This window comes from Hermetia illucens, chromosome 4 (genome assembly GCF_905115235.1).
Source record: "Hermetia illucens chromosome 4, iHerIll2.2.curated.20191125, whole genome shotgun sequence".
Taxonomy (NCBI): Eukaryota; Metazoa; Arthropoda; class Insecta; order Diptera; family Stratiomyidae; genus Hermetia; species Hermetia illucens.
The window spans coordinates 169,429,385-169,443,635 of record NC_051852.1 but is presented as its reverse complement, the minus strand read 5'-3'; the positions used below and the strand labels follow the sequence as shown (position 1 = coordinate 169,443,635).

Genomic DNA, 14,251 nt, shown 5'->3' with positions numbered 1-14,251 from the left:
CCGTTCACAAGCGGGGTCGGCTCGTCGTGATCGGATTCGCCATTTGGCTCTATCGAATGCCTGATCTGGGTGCAATCTCGGGGCTTTCAAATCCCCATCCATCGTATCAAGCCACCGTTGCTTAGGTCTGCCTTTTGGTCGTTTACCATCGACTTCGATGTTCAGACCAATCTTGGCCAGTGAATTCTCGTTTGCACGAATTGCGTGACCATACCATCGAAGACGCCTCTCTCGCAACTTTTCCACGATCGGTGCAACCCCATAACGATCGCGGATATCCTCATTTCGGATGTGATCTAAACGTGTCACGCCACTAGTCCAACGTAGCATCTTCGTCTCCATTACCGCGAGACGCCGTTCATTGTCTTTTATGGTCGGCCAACACTCAGAACCATAGAGAGCGACTGGACGGACGACATTCCGGTAAATTTTAGATTTGAGACGTTCGTTGATACGTCGATCATAAAGGACACCAGTTGTGGAACGCCACTTCATCCAGGTTGCGTTAATACGTGAAGCAATTTCATAACGCAGCTCTCCATTGGCTGATAGCGTTGATCCGAGGTATTTAAATCGCTCAGTTCTGGGCAGATCACTGCCGCTGACAGTGATTGTGCCTGTTTCATGGGGATCGGTCGTCAAAAATTCAGTTTTATTTAAATTCAATCTGAGACCGTGTTGCATGAGGCGATCATTCCATTTTTGAACAAGTTGCTCGAGATCATTTTTGCAGTTAGAACATGATATTTAGCAATGGGATATTTTGGAAATTATTCAACTGAATAACTAAACGAAAGGACCACTTTTGTCCTGAATCATACCTAACAACTCAAGGGTCACGTAAAGCAGCATGTAGCCACAAGTCAAATAATTAATTAAAAGGTTATATTCTAGATATGATAATAATAGAGGCGATACTGACATTAGCCCCAAAAAACATTTTTGACAACCTTTTTTTTGCATATTCGAATTACCAAGAGTGAAAAGTTCCACCAGGAAATATTTTGTTATGCTGTTGTCGAAACAACCTTTGTCCCTTTGACAAGCAGGTTCGACTCATCGTGATCGATTTCACCATTTAGTTCTACCATATCGGGTCGGCTCTTCGTGATCGGCTTCGCCATTTGGCTCTATCGAATGCCTGATCTGGACACAATCGCGACGCTTTTAAACCCCCAGAGTATCAAGCCACCGTTCTTTCGGCCGGCCTTTTGGGCGCTTACCATCGACTTCGATGCTCAAACCAATTTTGGCAAGTGAATTCTCGTTAGCGTGAATTACGTGACCATACCATCGAAGACGCATCTATCGTAATTTTCCACGATCGATGGAACTTTATATCGATCGCGGATATCCTCATTTCGGATGTGATCAAAACGTGTCACGCTTTCAGAGGACATAATTACCTATCTTCCGCGCTTATCCGCGTACTCTGACTTCGCAATCTTGATGATATGGACACGTATGTGGAACGTAACTGGAAAGAAGTTAGTACCGATTTGAGGTGTTTGCATTCAAAGATGACTTAGTTTTACGCCCTGATGCTGACACTTGACATATTAATAGTGGTGTACCTCAGAGCTTAAAATTTACTTTAAAAGAAAACAAATCGCGTATAGGCGTTTTAGGACTAGGTCCAACACTACAAATTCTCTCCTTTGAGGAGGCCAAAGGACTGTGAAGGATAGTGGTTGCGAACGCTAAACGGAAGTGTTGGTATGAAATTTGGTCTGAGCAAAGTCAAAAGATGTTACGTCCTTCTGGAAATCCATGTTGAGATTCCGTGGCTATCTTAGTGACAGGCCCCCAACTTGGGATCCTAGGTAGAATGTGGAATATCTCGGCTACCTAGCTGGGCAATACAGCTCCCTATATCTCTCTCTCTCTGTTCCTGATGTCCTCAGATATCCCACAGTGTCTCTGCCCTTCTCTTCATAAGAACTTAGTGCCTTTTTTCTCAAGCACAGGCGTGCCTCTGCCCCTGATCTGACAACATCACTTATCAATATGTACGCTGGTTGGTGCCTGAAGCTCACTCGATTTTGCAACAGGGGCTTAACCTGATCTGGTCCAATTTGATCCCACCGGAGGATTGGTCCATTATTCAAGTAGTACCCATCCCTAAACCTCTTAGGGAACTTTTGACGAGTTTCCGCCCTATCGCACTCATTACCATAATGTGATTGCCAAACTATTAAATTCGATAATCCAGGTTCGTATCAATAATTTCATTGATGAATACAAAGTCCTGACGACCAGTTATTACGGCAAATCTACATATGCTTGCATGAATGACTTTATGTTGCACATATCGATAGCTAAAGTGGGGGGGGGGGGATGAGCAGGTTCTGGTTGTGAAGAATGCCCGAATCCCAATCTATATCATTAAAGCGAAGCAGTCACACCCGTGCTCTCTAAAGTTAATAATCACACGCTTGCTTATGCCAAGTCCATCAACTTCTTAGGCAGGGAGATAACGAGGACTTGTTCGGTCAGAGATCATTTGAACTCCCGAAAAAGTTAAAGACTCTTTTGGAGCCTCATTCCTCAGAAGGTGATCAATCTCTATAGATCGGTGGTAAGGCCTATCTTAGAGTATGGAACTACGTCCATCATGAATCCGCCTACATACTTTGAAAATGAGCTTAACTCTATATCTACTTGCATTGTGGGAAGATACGTGGGACTGACCAGAACCATTCTCTTGTACCAGACTTTTGCTTTGACTAAGGAGCCCCCACTCTATCCTCTCTTGGCATCCAAAGAACTTCTCAAGTTGAAGGAATCCTAAAACCTATAATTTGTCCTCGATCTATAAGCCTTTTTGGAGCATGTTTGACACTGTAGTTCCCAATGAAGTTCCCGTGATTTCAAATAAGATTCAGGTCATCTTGTCTTATAATTTGGAAGGAACCTGTGGCAGGGCCCACGTGGCGGCTGCTTGTGGTAGATTGGCCGATGGCCTTAAATCTAAAGGTTTTTTTGTTTCTGGCGTCGGAAGCTGGCTTCAGGCGAGTTGGTTGATCCCGACATTACCCAGATCTCATGCTTTTCCTTGAATGTCAGGTGGGTTTTGGCGCCTGAACATCTTCCTGTCCTTCAGGCCATCAAGGATGAGTGAGCAGAAGGATGCTATCATTACAGACTCCCTCCAGTCTTGTCAATTACTCAATCAAACTTTGCGTTCGCACTACCTAGTGGGCCAAATATATGCCCTGGTTTCCGACCCCTGTTTCAAGTCACTGAAAATCCTCTGGTGCCCCACTCATGCCGACTAAAATTAGAATACATCCTATGTTCCTGATCTCACCGACTATACACTAAAACCTAAAATGAATTTTCGTCATTCATTCATATTATTATCAAGTTTACGAATGCAACTCGTTAAGGACTAAACGTTCATAATCCCAAAAGCTTAACGACTAATATTGACAAGCTTGCATTTCCCGTCCCGTCTGCTCGGGCAGGCTCTGACACTCATGTGTTTGCAAATGTATCAGCTAACCAAAAAAGAATCTAACTTAATAAATTTGTGTTTATCCTTTCTCTAGCCATAAACGATAGTGTTTCTGGCAACATAGGCTAAGTGTCTGCCATCAGTCCTGTCGGTGTACTTCGTGGGTAGTATCGGGTCCTATTTGGACTGTTAGCCTGCCGGAGACCAGGAGAGAAGCAAAACCAAACAACAACACCAGCCTATAGCAGCTGGACTACCACGAAGATAAACGTATATGACCCAACCGAGATTCGAACCAGGAGCATGATATCGAGGGATTATCTTTCAACCGTTTTGGACAATGCATCATCATTGAAAGTAAGGAGAAAATGCCCTCGTTTTTATATTGTATTTTTTTTAAAGGCGAAAACATATACCAATGACAACGAACAGAAAAGCAAATATCAAATCAATTATTTCCTTGGAGATGTTAAATATTAGGTAAATAAAACGTAGAATGAAAACGTGAACATAAATATTCTCAGAAAATCAAATTTAGCTTGAAAATATTAAAATAAAAAATAAGATATAGATACTCTCAATAAAAACCAAATTTAGCTTAAAAATATAACCACTTTCTTACCTCATTAAAAGGCTTTGAATGAACCGCTATTAAAAAGTCGCTACCATCTGAAAAACAACAGAAATGAGAAGAGATATTAATTACGATAATATAAACAAAAAAATAGAAAATATGGCGAAAAAGTTGAAAGATCTATTTATGAGCAATATTTCTCTTGAAAAAAATCTATATTTATTTTTAAGAAATACAAATCGAGTACTTATTTATGAAAATAGCAATCGACGTCGTCAAAGGAGAATTAAAATATTTTTAGTCTGAAATAATTTGTGAAATTTGGCATTCATGCGGTAGCATATTCAAATATTTGATGAAACCTGAAGTTTAGGATATTAACAATGGATAAATGCTACTGTTATTATATATATTGCGTTATAGTATAGTTATATCGAGGGAGCAGTGTATTTTGCATGGTTTCGAGCTTTCAATCTGCACCAACTTTTTGAATTTTTGAATTTTAAATTTTTTTTTGACATTGATAACCAGGAATCAACCCTGCTACGCTATCAATGCAGTTTTTACACGAGAATGTATAGGATTGTTTACTACGGTATTCGCTTAGGAAGGATTTCCTCTTCTTTTATGTGAAACAAAACCTTATTAAAATCGGTTCAATGGCTGTCTGCCCGTCTATCTGTGACATCCGATTTACTCAGAAACGGCTAAACAGATTGTGGTTGGTGATAACCTGTGGTCTGTGTGTCCCTTTAAATGCATTTTGGGTTGAAGGGGGCTCACCATACATGCGAAAGGGTGTAAACTTTTCCACGGAACATGGTCACGTGGGGTATCAAATGAAAGGGCTCAATTAGTACTTTTCGCAACTGATCTCATTTCTGATATTGGTTGAAACGTAGGGGATGTAGGACATAAAATGTCGACCTCAAAAAGTGAAACAGGACGCGTTCTCAGAACCTACCCAACCAATAAATTTATGTCGTCGATATGTATATACATAGGTGTATCTTGGAATTATGACGGAATATTTTGTATTCTTAGCTATGTACGAATAACTCCGCCATGCTATTAACATAGTATGCTGCTCCCAAGCCCAGGTAAAGGAGGAGGGTTTGAGGCAACATACTCTGTACTATCCTCAGTAAGACAAAAATAAAATGCTGAGATCAGGGAAAGAGATAAATAGAGTATAGTTGGAGTTATTCTACTATCCTAAATCCTACCTGATCTCTCTTGGTGACAGGCCTCGCGACAGGTCGACCAAGAAAATGCATCCAATGTCGTTACAAACATGATCGGATTGAGTCACAAGCCTCGGAGAAATGCTAGGGCGTCCACCTCAGTCGACGCGGCAGGACGGGCCCCGGTCCTGTCGAGAAATGGGCAAGGGTTCTTGACGCATGGACGGCGTCAGGACGTAAGCAAGTTAGTCCGCACACAACGAACAAAACAAATACGTGTCTGCACGCTAAATGTTGGTACCCTAACTGGAAAGACCGACGAACTCGCAAGAGCCCTTTGGAAAAGGCGCATTGACATCTGCGCTCTGCAAGAAACCCGATGGTCTGGTGCCAAAAGCTGTGACATTGAACGCGAACGCGGTAAAGGTGGCTACACACTTCTCTATTTTGGTAACCCACACACTCAATATGGTGTTGGCATTGCCATCTCAGAGGGTTTCCGTGATGCCATTAAAAAAGTCGAACGATTTGATGATCGGCTGATGAAGCTCACCATTATATCAGCTGAACGCACTATTCACTTCTTCACCGCGTATGCACCACAGGCAGGTCGACCTGATGCCGAGAAAGATGCCTTCTGGCAACTTCTCGATGAAAAGACTTGTCACGTGCCTGCTGACGATTACATAATCATTGCCGGCGACCTTAATGATCATGTGGGTGAAAAGGCAGACGGTAACAGGTGCCATGGGGGAAAGGGGTTCGGAGCACGCAATCAAGGTGGCGAGCGTATAATCGATTTTGCGGACACCCATTACCTTGTACTTATGAATACATGGTTCATCAAACAATTGTCTCATCTTCCCACATTTTATAGTGGGAACAATAAAACGCAAATCGACTATATTCTCATAAGACGCCAACATTTTACCACTGTCACTGATTGCAAAGTCGTTCACTATGAGACCATCGCACCTCAACATCGGCCGTTGATTGCCGTCCTGCGAATTAAGCCACCGATAAAACAGCGTGAGGAACGCACTGGCCCGCGACGCATTAAAAGGTGGCGATTTGGTGAGAAGAAAGAAGAAACGGTCTCACTCATACGATTGCCAACCATTACGAATGTGGAAGAATCATGGAACCAAATGAAAGACACGATCCACAAAGCGGCCTCTGCAACCCTCGGGGTCACCAAGCCGGGTAAGCGGTACATCAACCGAGATACTTGGCTTTGGAATGATGATGTTGAAGTGATGGTCCGTGAAAAGAAACGCCTCTACCACAAATTTCTCGACGATAAAACGCCTGCTAATTGGCAAATTTATAAGAATGCCAACCGGGAAGCAAAGAAAGCGGTCGCTGTCACCCGAGCGAACCACTTCAAAAATCTTTACGATAAACTGGACACTCGGGATGGCGAGAGAGATCTTTATCGACTTGCTAAAAGCCGTGATGAACGCACACAGGATATCGAACACTTCTGTTGTGTTAATGACAAGAACGATACTTTGCTTACCAACCGTCTAGCCGCAACGGATAGATGGTGAGAATACTTCGAGAAGATTTCAACTGAAGAATTTGCTCATCCTCCACTTCCACAATCATTGCCGACATTTGGAGCAGTTCCACCAGTCAGCGCAACTGAAGTCGAGGAGGCAATAAAACAAATGAAATCGGGGAAAGCAACAGGACCTGACGACATCGCATCTGAGCTCTGGAAAGCGAAGAGCTGGGACCCAACACTGTGGCTCAGTGAATTCTTTAACCGGGTTATTCAGGAAGGAAGAACACCATCTGACTGGCAAGAAAGTACCACTGTTCCAATATGGAAAAAGAAAGGTAGCCCAGCAGAATGTTCAAATTACTGTCCGATCCGGTTACTTTCTCATACCATGAAGATTGTTGAACGCATTCTTGACAACCGTATTCGCGAAATCGTTGAAATAACCGTGAATCAAGCTGGATTTGTCAAGAACTGCGGAACTACTGACGCAATACACGCTGCGCGGTTACTCATGGAGAAACACCGTGAGAAGCATCGCCTTCTTTACATTGCCTTTCTGGATCTAGAGAAAGCGTTTGACCGTGTACCACACGAACTCATCTGGTATGCTTTACGACAACACTTCGTGCCAGAAGAACTCGTGCGCTGGATTCAATTGCTCTACCACGATCCGAAAAGTAAAGTTCGAAGTATGACGGGTGTATCAAAACCGCTTCGTGTTTCTGTTGGTGTTCATCAAGGAAGCGCCCTCTCACCACTCCTTTTTGTTCTTGTTATGGACACCGTCACACAGGATATCCAACATCCAGCGCCCTACACACTGCTTTATGCAGATGATGTTTTCCTAGCATCTGATAGCAAAAATGATTTCGAGCAACTTGTTCAAAAATGGAATGATCGCCTCATGCAACACGGTCTCAGATTGAATTTAAACAAAACTGAATTTTTGACGACCGATCCCCATGAAACAGGCACAATCACTGTCAGCGGCAGTGATCTGCCCAGAACTGAGCGATTTAAATACTTCGGGTCAACGCTATCAGCCTATGGAGAACTGCGTTATGAAATTGCTTCACGCATTAACGCAACCTGGATGAAGTGGCGTTCCACAACTGGTGTCCTTTGTGATCGACGTATCAACGAACGTCTCAAATCTAAAATTTACCGCAATGTCGTCCGCCCAGTCGCTCTCTATGGTTCTGAGTGTTGACCGACTAGAAAAGACAATTAACGGCGTCTTGCGGTAATGGAGACGAAGATGCTACGTTGGACTAGTGGCGTCACACGTTTAGATCACATCCAAAATGAGGATAGCCGCGATCGTTATGGGGTTGCACCGATCGTGGAAAAGTTGCGTGAGAGGCGTCTTCGATGGTATGGTCACACAGTTCGTGCAAACGAGAATTTACTTGCCAAGATTGGTCTGAACATCGAAGTCGATGGTAAACGACCAAAAGGCAGTCCTAAGCAACGGTGGCTTGATACGCTGGATGGGGATTTGAAAGCCTCGAGATTGCACCCAGATCAGGCATTCGATAGAGCCAAATGGCGAAGCCGATCACTACGAGCCGACCCCGCTTGTGAACCGGACAAAGGCTGAAGAAAAAGAAGAAGCTATGTACGAATGGAAAATCGTTCATAGAGAGTTTCCCACATAAAATGAACACAAAGCCTTATACCCAAAACGCCGTTTCCAATTGTTTGTGTAAAAAAAACACGCAGTTTGCAGAAGAAAAAATGCCTTTTCGTCAGGAAATGAACGCTGTCACAAGAGCATTTTGACAACGTTTAAAATCCTTGAATTCAAGTTCGAATTGTTGGAACATCGACCTTATTCACCGGACTTGGCCCCTAGCGACTTCTGTCTGCTTCCAGACCTAAAAAAGTTATGAGTGGAAAGCGTTTTTCTTGAAATGATGAGGTTATAACCGTTGTGGAAACGTATTTTGCAGCCCTTTCAGATTCTTATACCGAGGACGGAATTCAGAAATCGGAATCTCGTTGAAACAAGTGTATTGATGTTCACGGAGACTATACTGAATAATAAAGTGTATTTCAAACCGTAGAATTGTGTTTATCTTATCGATCCGTAAAACTAATTGAGCAAGCTAGTATTTGTGTTATCTTGCAAATCGTATAATTTGGACTTCAATCGGGCTAAAAATTCTGAGCGTGACACAAAACAAATCATAAGATCCCGACCAAAGCAAAAGCATGTTGTGTTAATCAACAATTTAATATTTGTTTTTGGATCAAACTCTGTCCTCATGCAATCTAAGCTACTGAGTTCTACTATCTTGTCTTTGTACGAACTGTAAATAATGCTGTCGTCAATTGAATTCGATAGTGAATTGCGTCAAAAACTTGAGTATACTATTCTCAATCCAATTATCTTAAAAATAGTGGCTGCAAATTAAATGTACTTTTAGGTAACATCTAAAGTAAACATTGGCATTTCAATTATCCACACAGTACCATACATAAACATGAAGAAGTCTTTAAAATGAATGATATGATGGATTCTGCAAGTGAATAATAATAAAATTAAATTAGTACTTAACGTAGTTTATATGTCTTGCCATTTGGAAGGTAATTCAGGAACATTATTGGCTCCCATTTAAGGGGACATGACAGGTTCAAATATCAATTTTTTGGTTTTTTTCAAACGATTTGTTTTTTGAGAAAATAAGACAGATATTTGGATGAAATTTTGCATAAATATTGTCATAATGTTAAAGTTTAGAAAAAAAGGATTTAAGGAATTTTCCAGCCTGGTTTTTGTTTTTTACAATTTTTTTTTAATAAAATGTCAAAAATTGAAGGCGTGGTTGATTTTGGGTACTGAGAAGTCAAAAAAAAAACAAACAAAAAATGGGGTTTTAATCAGCAGGAAATTCTCGAAAGAATGAACCACAATCAAAAAAATTTCGCCAAAAAATAACAAAATGGCGGCAATTTTTGAAATTTTTGCGTTTTTGGCGCCAAAAAAAATAACTTTTTTGACAAAAATTAAACCCGTAACGTCCCCTTAAGCTACATTTAATCGCATATAACAGGTTGAACATTTTCTATCAACAACTTCGCATTGGCAATATAAAATGCCAAAAAAGCTTTTAATTATGCCCAAAATGCAATGAAATGCAATTGATCTTACACTCGAGACGTCGAGTTGCACGAACGTTGTCACGGGCGCATTGAGAATCCACTGAAGCACTTATTCAGTTGCTACAGCTGTTTCAACCAGCTGCCAACAATAATATAATAAAAAATCCACGTCTAAACAATGCAAAATGAAGGAAATTTCAAAAATATGGGCCAATAAAAATGCCAACAACGAGGGTATTCGAAATTTTCGCTTCAGATCCGGCTAAAATGATTCATTCTAATATTGAAGCTGAGATGGTGATACATAAGATTACTCGCCCAGCGCTATCTGAAAAGGGGGAACACTGCTCTTTGCGACGAGTGCCAACATTTCGTAGAGAAGTTTTGAAAATTAATAGAAAGTCTGTTCTTCAGCCTAGCAACGGCCCAATTAGTTTACCTGCAATCTTATCGTCAAAAGTTGTCATCAGTAGGATGTTTCTACATTAGAATATCCTGGTATTCCGTTAAATTTCATTTGATAGTGTATGATCTCTATAACACTTTTGCGCACTCTTTTTAAATATTCGAACTTATCCACGTGTCTCCTAAACCACTCATCTATGCGAATACTTTAAAATCTTCCACTTTGATCCTTAGAAATTTTTTTCTCGAAATCACTGTTGACAAGAAAGCGGGCAGGAAATCCGTATGTGATATTTCCGATCCGAAAATTCCACTGGCCTCAACGTATAGATTTTAGGATTTCAGAATTACATAAATTACAATTTTTGCTGCATTCCACAATTTGCACTTATGAGACGATTTGTCTATAGACCGACCATTTCAAAAAAAAGTCGCCAAATTTTTCAATACACTCTCTACGATTTGGCAAATATTTATCTTTTTCTACTGCCAAAAGCGCTTACTTCCAGACACAATTAATATAAAAACCAACGAACCATCAAAATTCACTGAAAATTTTCTATGATTTCGAAAGCTACCCAAATTGGTCACGCGTCGCGCGATTCGTCCATTTGGAAAAATCTGACGAATCTGTTTCACTTAATTTCAACAACTGAGCCAAGCACTTGATCGCTTTCAAACTAAACGCCACACAGATGTGCAAAGCTATTTCTTAACCAGAATATACTAAATTTTTGACCGGTTGCCCGGCGAATGGACGATCACCATTTTCGTGGGGCGAATAGACCACTACAGCGCACATGATCCACCCATGAGTTACTATGAAAAACTCGAATTTTTTCTGTGAAAATCTTTGGCTGTCCTCTTCATTAATGTGAAGAGTTATGTGGGAAAAGCGGGTTTTTGGCTAATTACCAAAAACATTGCATTCAATTTTTAGAAGAAAATTCCCCTCGAAAAGATGATGTGGCAGCGGTAATGGGTGAGGGCTGGGCAGAGAATAGATATTGTTGCTTTCAGTATTTGGCTCAAAGCGGGTTGGAATAGCACCAAATCTTAACGGACGAATCAAAATCTGTAGTGACGTTCTGGTTTTTATTGTAAGATTGCCATTGTGCTGGCGTCATTACCTCTGCATGGGGGAGTGTTCAGCGCGTAAACAAGTTTTGTGTACGCTATTATGACGCAGATTGCTGTTGAAAGATAAGGGAAATAGCATTCACCAAATCAGGAGGCCTTCGTTGTGACTACGTGTTTTAAGAACGACACTTTCTTGGATTTTGTAATAATCTATATATTGGGAATGATCAAATCATCCATGTTGACTATGGTCAACATTGAGGATCTCTTCTGGTAAATTTGTCAACTCTTGCTTCAATGGTGATACTCAAGAGTCGTTAAATACCATTTTAACTCCAATACTTTCCACAACTCGAAAATAAACGAAGTAACTAATTAGAGAAGTAGCAGCAAAGGGGCGGTCAAAGGAAGTCTCAGTGCGAAACGTGGACTGGTACCTACGATGGAGTATAAACCCTGGGAAACGCCTGCTGAACCAACAATAACGGCTCAACTACCAAACCCTATCTCAACACCAACAACAGCATCGTAGTGATCGCTGGGAGTTCTTTTTTAATGAGAACCTGTAGAGTCTCCCGCGCCTAAAAACGAGACAAATTGTACCAACGGGTTCTCCAGGCTGGGTTGACAACCCTACACGGAAAACCAATGTTACAGAGCCACTGAAGGAGCCTCGGACATCATCATCATCATCAACGGCGCAACAACCGGTATCCGGTCTAGGCCTGCCTTAATAAGGAACTCCAGACATCCCGGTTTTGCGCCGAGGTCCACCAATTCGATATCCCTAAAAGCTGTCTGGCGTCCTGGCCTACGCCATCGCTCCATCTTAGGCAGGGTCTGCCTCGTCTTCTTTTCCTACCATAGATATTGCCCTTATAGACTTTCCGGGTGGGATCATCTTCATCCATACGGATTAAGTGACCCGCCCACCGTAACCTATTGAGCCGGATTTTATCCACAACCGGACGGTCATGGTATCGCTCATAGATTTCGTCATTGTGTAGGCTACGGAATCGTCCATCCTCATGTAGGGGGCCAAAAATTCTTCGGAGGATTCTTCTCTCGAACGCGGCCAAGAGTTCGCAATTTTTCTTGCTAAGAACCCAAGTTTCCGAGGAATACATGAGGACTGGCAAGATCATAGTCTTGTGCAGTAAGAGCTTTGACCCTATGGTGAGACGTTTCGAGCGGAACAGTCTTTGTAAGCTGAAGTAGGCTCTGTTGGCTGACAACAACCGTGCGCGGATTTCCTCATCGTAGTTGTTATCGGTTGTGACTTTCGACCCTAGATAGGAGAAATTGTCAACGGTCTCAAAGTTGTATTCCCCTATCCTTATTCTTGTTCGTGCTTGTGTTTGACCAGTGCGGTTTGATGTTGTTGGTTGATTCGTCTTCGGTGCTGACGTTGCCACCATGTATTTTGTCTTGCCTTCATTGATGTGCAGCCCAAGATCTCGCGCCGCCTGCTCGATCTGGATGAAGGCAGTTTGAACGTCTCGGGTGGTTCTTCCCATGATGTCGATATCGTCAGCATAGGCCAGTAGTTGGGTGGACTTGAAGAGGATCGTACCTCTTGCATTCACCTCAGCATCACGGATCACCTTCTCGAGGGCCAGGTTAAAGAGGACGCATGATAGCGCATCCCCTTGTCGTAGACCGTTGTTGATGTCGAATGGTCTTGAGAGTGATCCTGCTGCTTTTATCTGGCCTCGCACATTGGTCAGCGTCAGCCTAGTCAGTCTTATTAATTTCGTCGGGATACCGAATTCTCTCATGGCCGTGTACAGTTTTACCCTGGCTATGCTATCATAGGCGGCTTTAAAGTCGATGAACAGATGGTGCAACTGTTGTCCATATTCCAACAGTTTTTCCATCGCCTGCCGCAGAGAGAAAATCTGATCTGTTGCTGATTTGCCTGGAGTGAAGCCTCTTTGGTATGGGCCAATGATGTTCTGGGCGTATGGGGCTATCCGGCCTAGCAAGATAGTGGAGAATATCTTATAGATGGTACTCAGCAACGTGATACCTCTATAATTGCTGGTCAAAGGTGGTGTAGGTCCCGGGGCGAAACGTGGATTGGTACCCACGATGGAGCATAAAACCTGGGAAATGCCTGCTGAACCAACACCAACAGCTCTACTACCAAACCCTATCTCCACCTCCACGTGGTGACCGCTGGGAGCTCTTTCTTGATGAAAAGCTGCAGACGGAGAAGGATGAAGGCGAGTCTCCCGCGCCTAAAAACGGGACAAATTGTACCAACTGGTCCTCCAGGTTGGGGGTTGGGTAGGGCTGACAACCCTACACGGAAAACAACCTGTTACGAAGCCACAACAGCCTCGGACAGGATGGAATTTAATACGACGAACCCGACATATACAAAGGTATAACGATTTGCGTGTTTTCTCATGGAACGTGCGCTCCCTGTACAGAGAAGGAGCTGCCAAGCAGCTAGTCGATACCCTGTTCCAATATAGAGCTGATGTAACAGCGTTACAGGAGATGCGTTGGAGAAGAGTCACTACACCATATATTATAGTGGCCATAAAGAAAATCATGTGCTCGAAATAGGTTTCTTAGTCAACCAAAAAATGAAACCTGCTGTTGTCGCATTTGAAAACATAAGCGAAAGGCTATGCACTCTGCGCTTGCAAGGCAAATTTAGAAATATATTCCTCATTAACGTTCACGGCCCTACGCGACAGTAGAACGAATCCTCGAAGCCTGTTCCAGGTATACTTGGAGATTTTGACAGCCAAGCAGGGACGGAGCCCCTATTCAGCCGATACGTTGGCAACTATAGTTTACATAAAAATACAAATGATAACGGACTCCGCATTATTCATTAGGAGCAGGATCACTCTCGAGACCATTCAAAATCAACAACGGTCTAAGACAAGGGGATGCTCTATCATGCGACCTGTTTAACCTGGCCC

At 42.5% G+C, this 14,251-nt stretch overlaps 1 protein-coding gene across 3 annotated transcripts in view; it reads right to left on the bottom strand.

Annotated features, from left to right (window-relative positions):
• Positions 1 to 14,251, bottom strand: part of LOC119656317 — a 193,939-nt gene that overhangs the window by 104,628 nt on the left and 75,060 nt on the right. For 2 of the 3 annotated variants that reach the window (XM_038062765.1, XM_038062768.1), the window contains exon 2: positions 4,080 to 4,126. The gene's annotated coding sequence lies outside the window, so the exon portion shown is untranslated. Of the gene's footprint in view, positions 1 to 4,079; positions 4,127 to 10,266; positions 10,417 to 14,251 lie in introns of those variants that run through there. The other variant, XM_038062766.1, reaches the window with a different exon arrangement.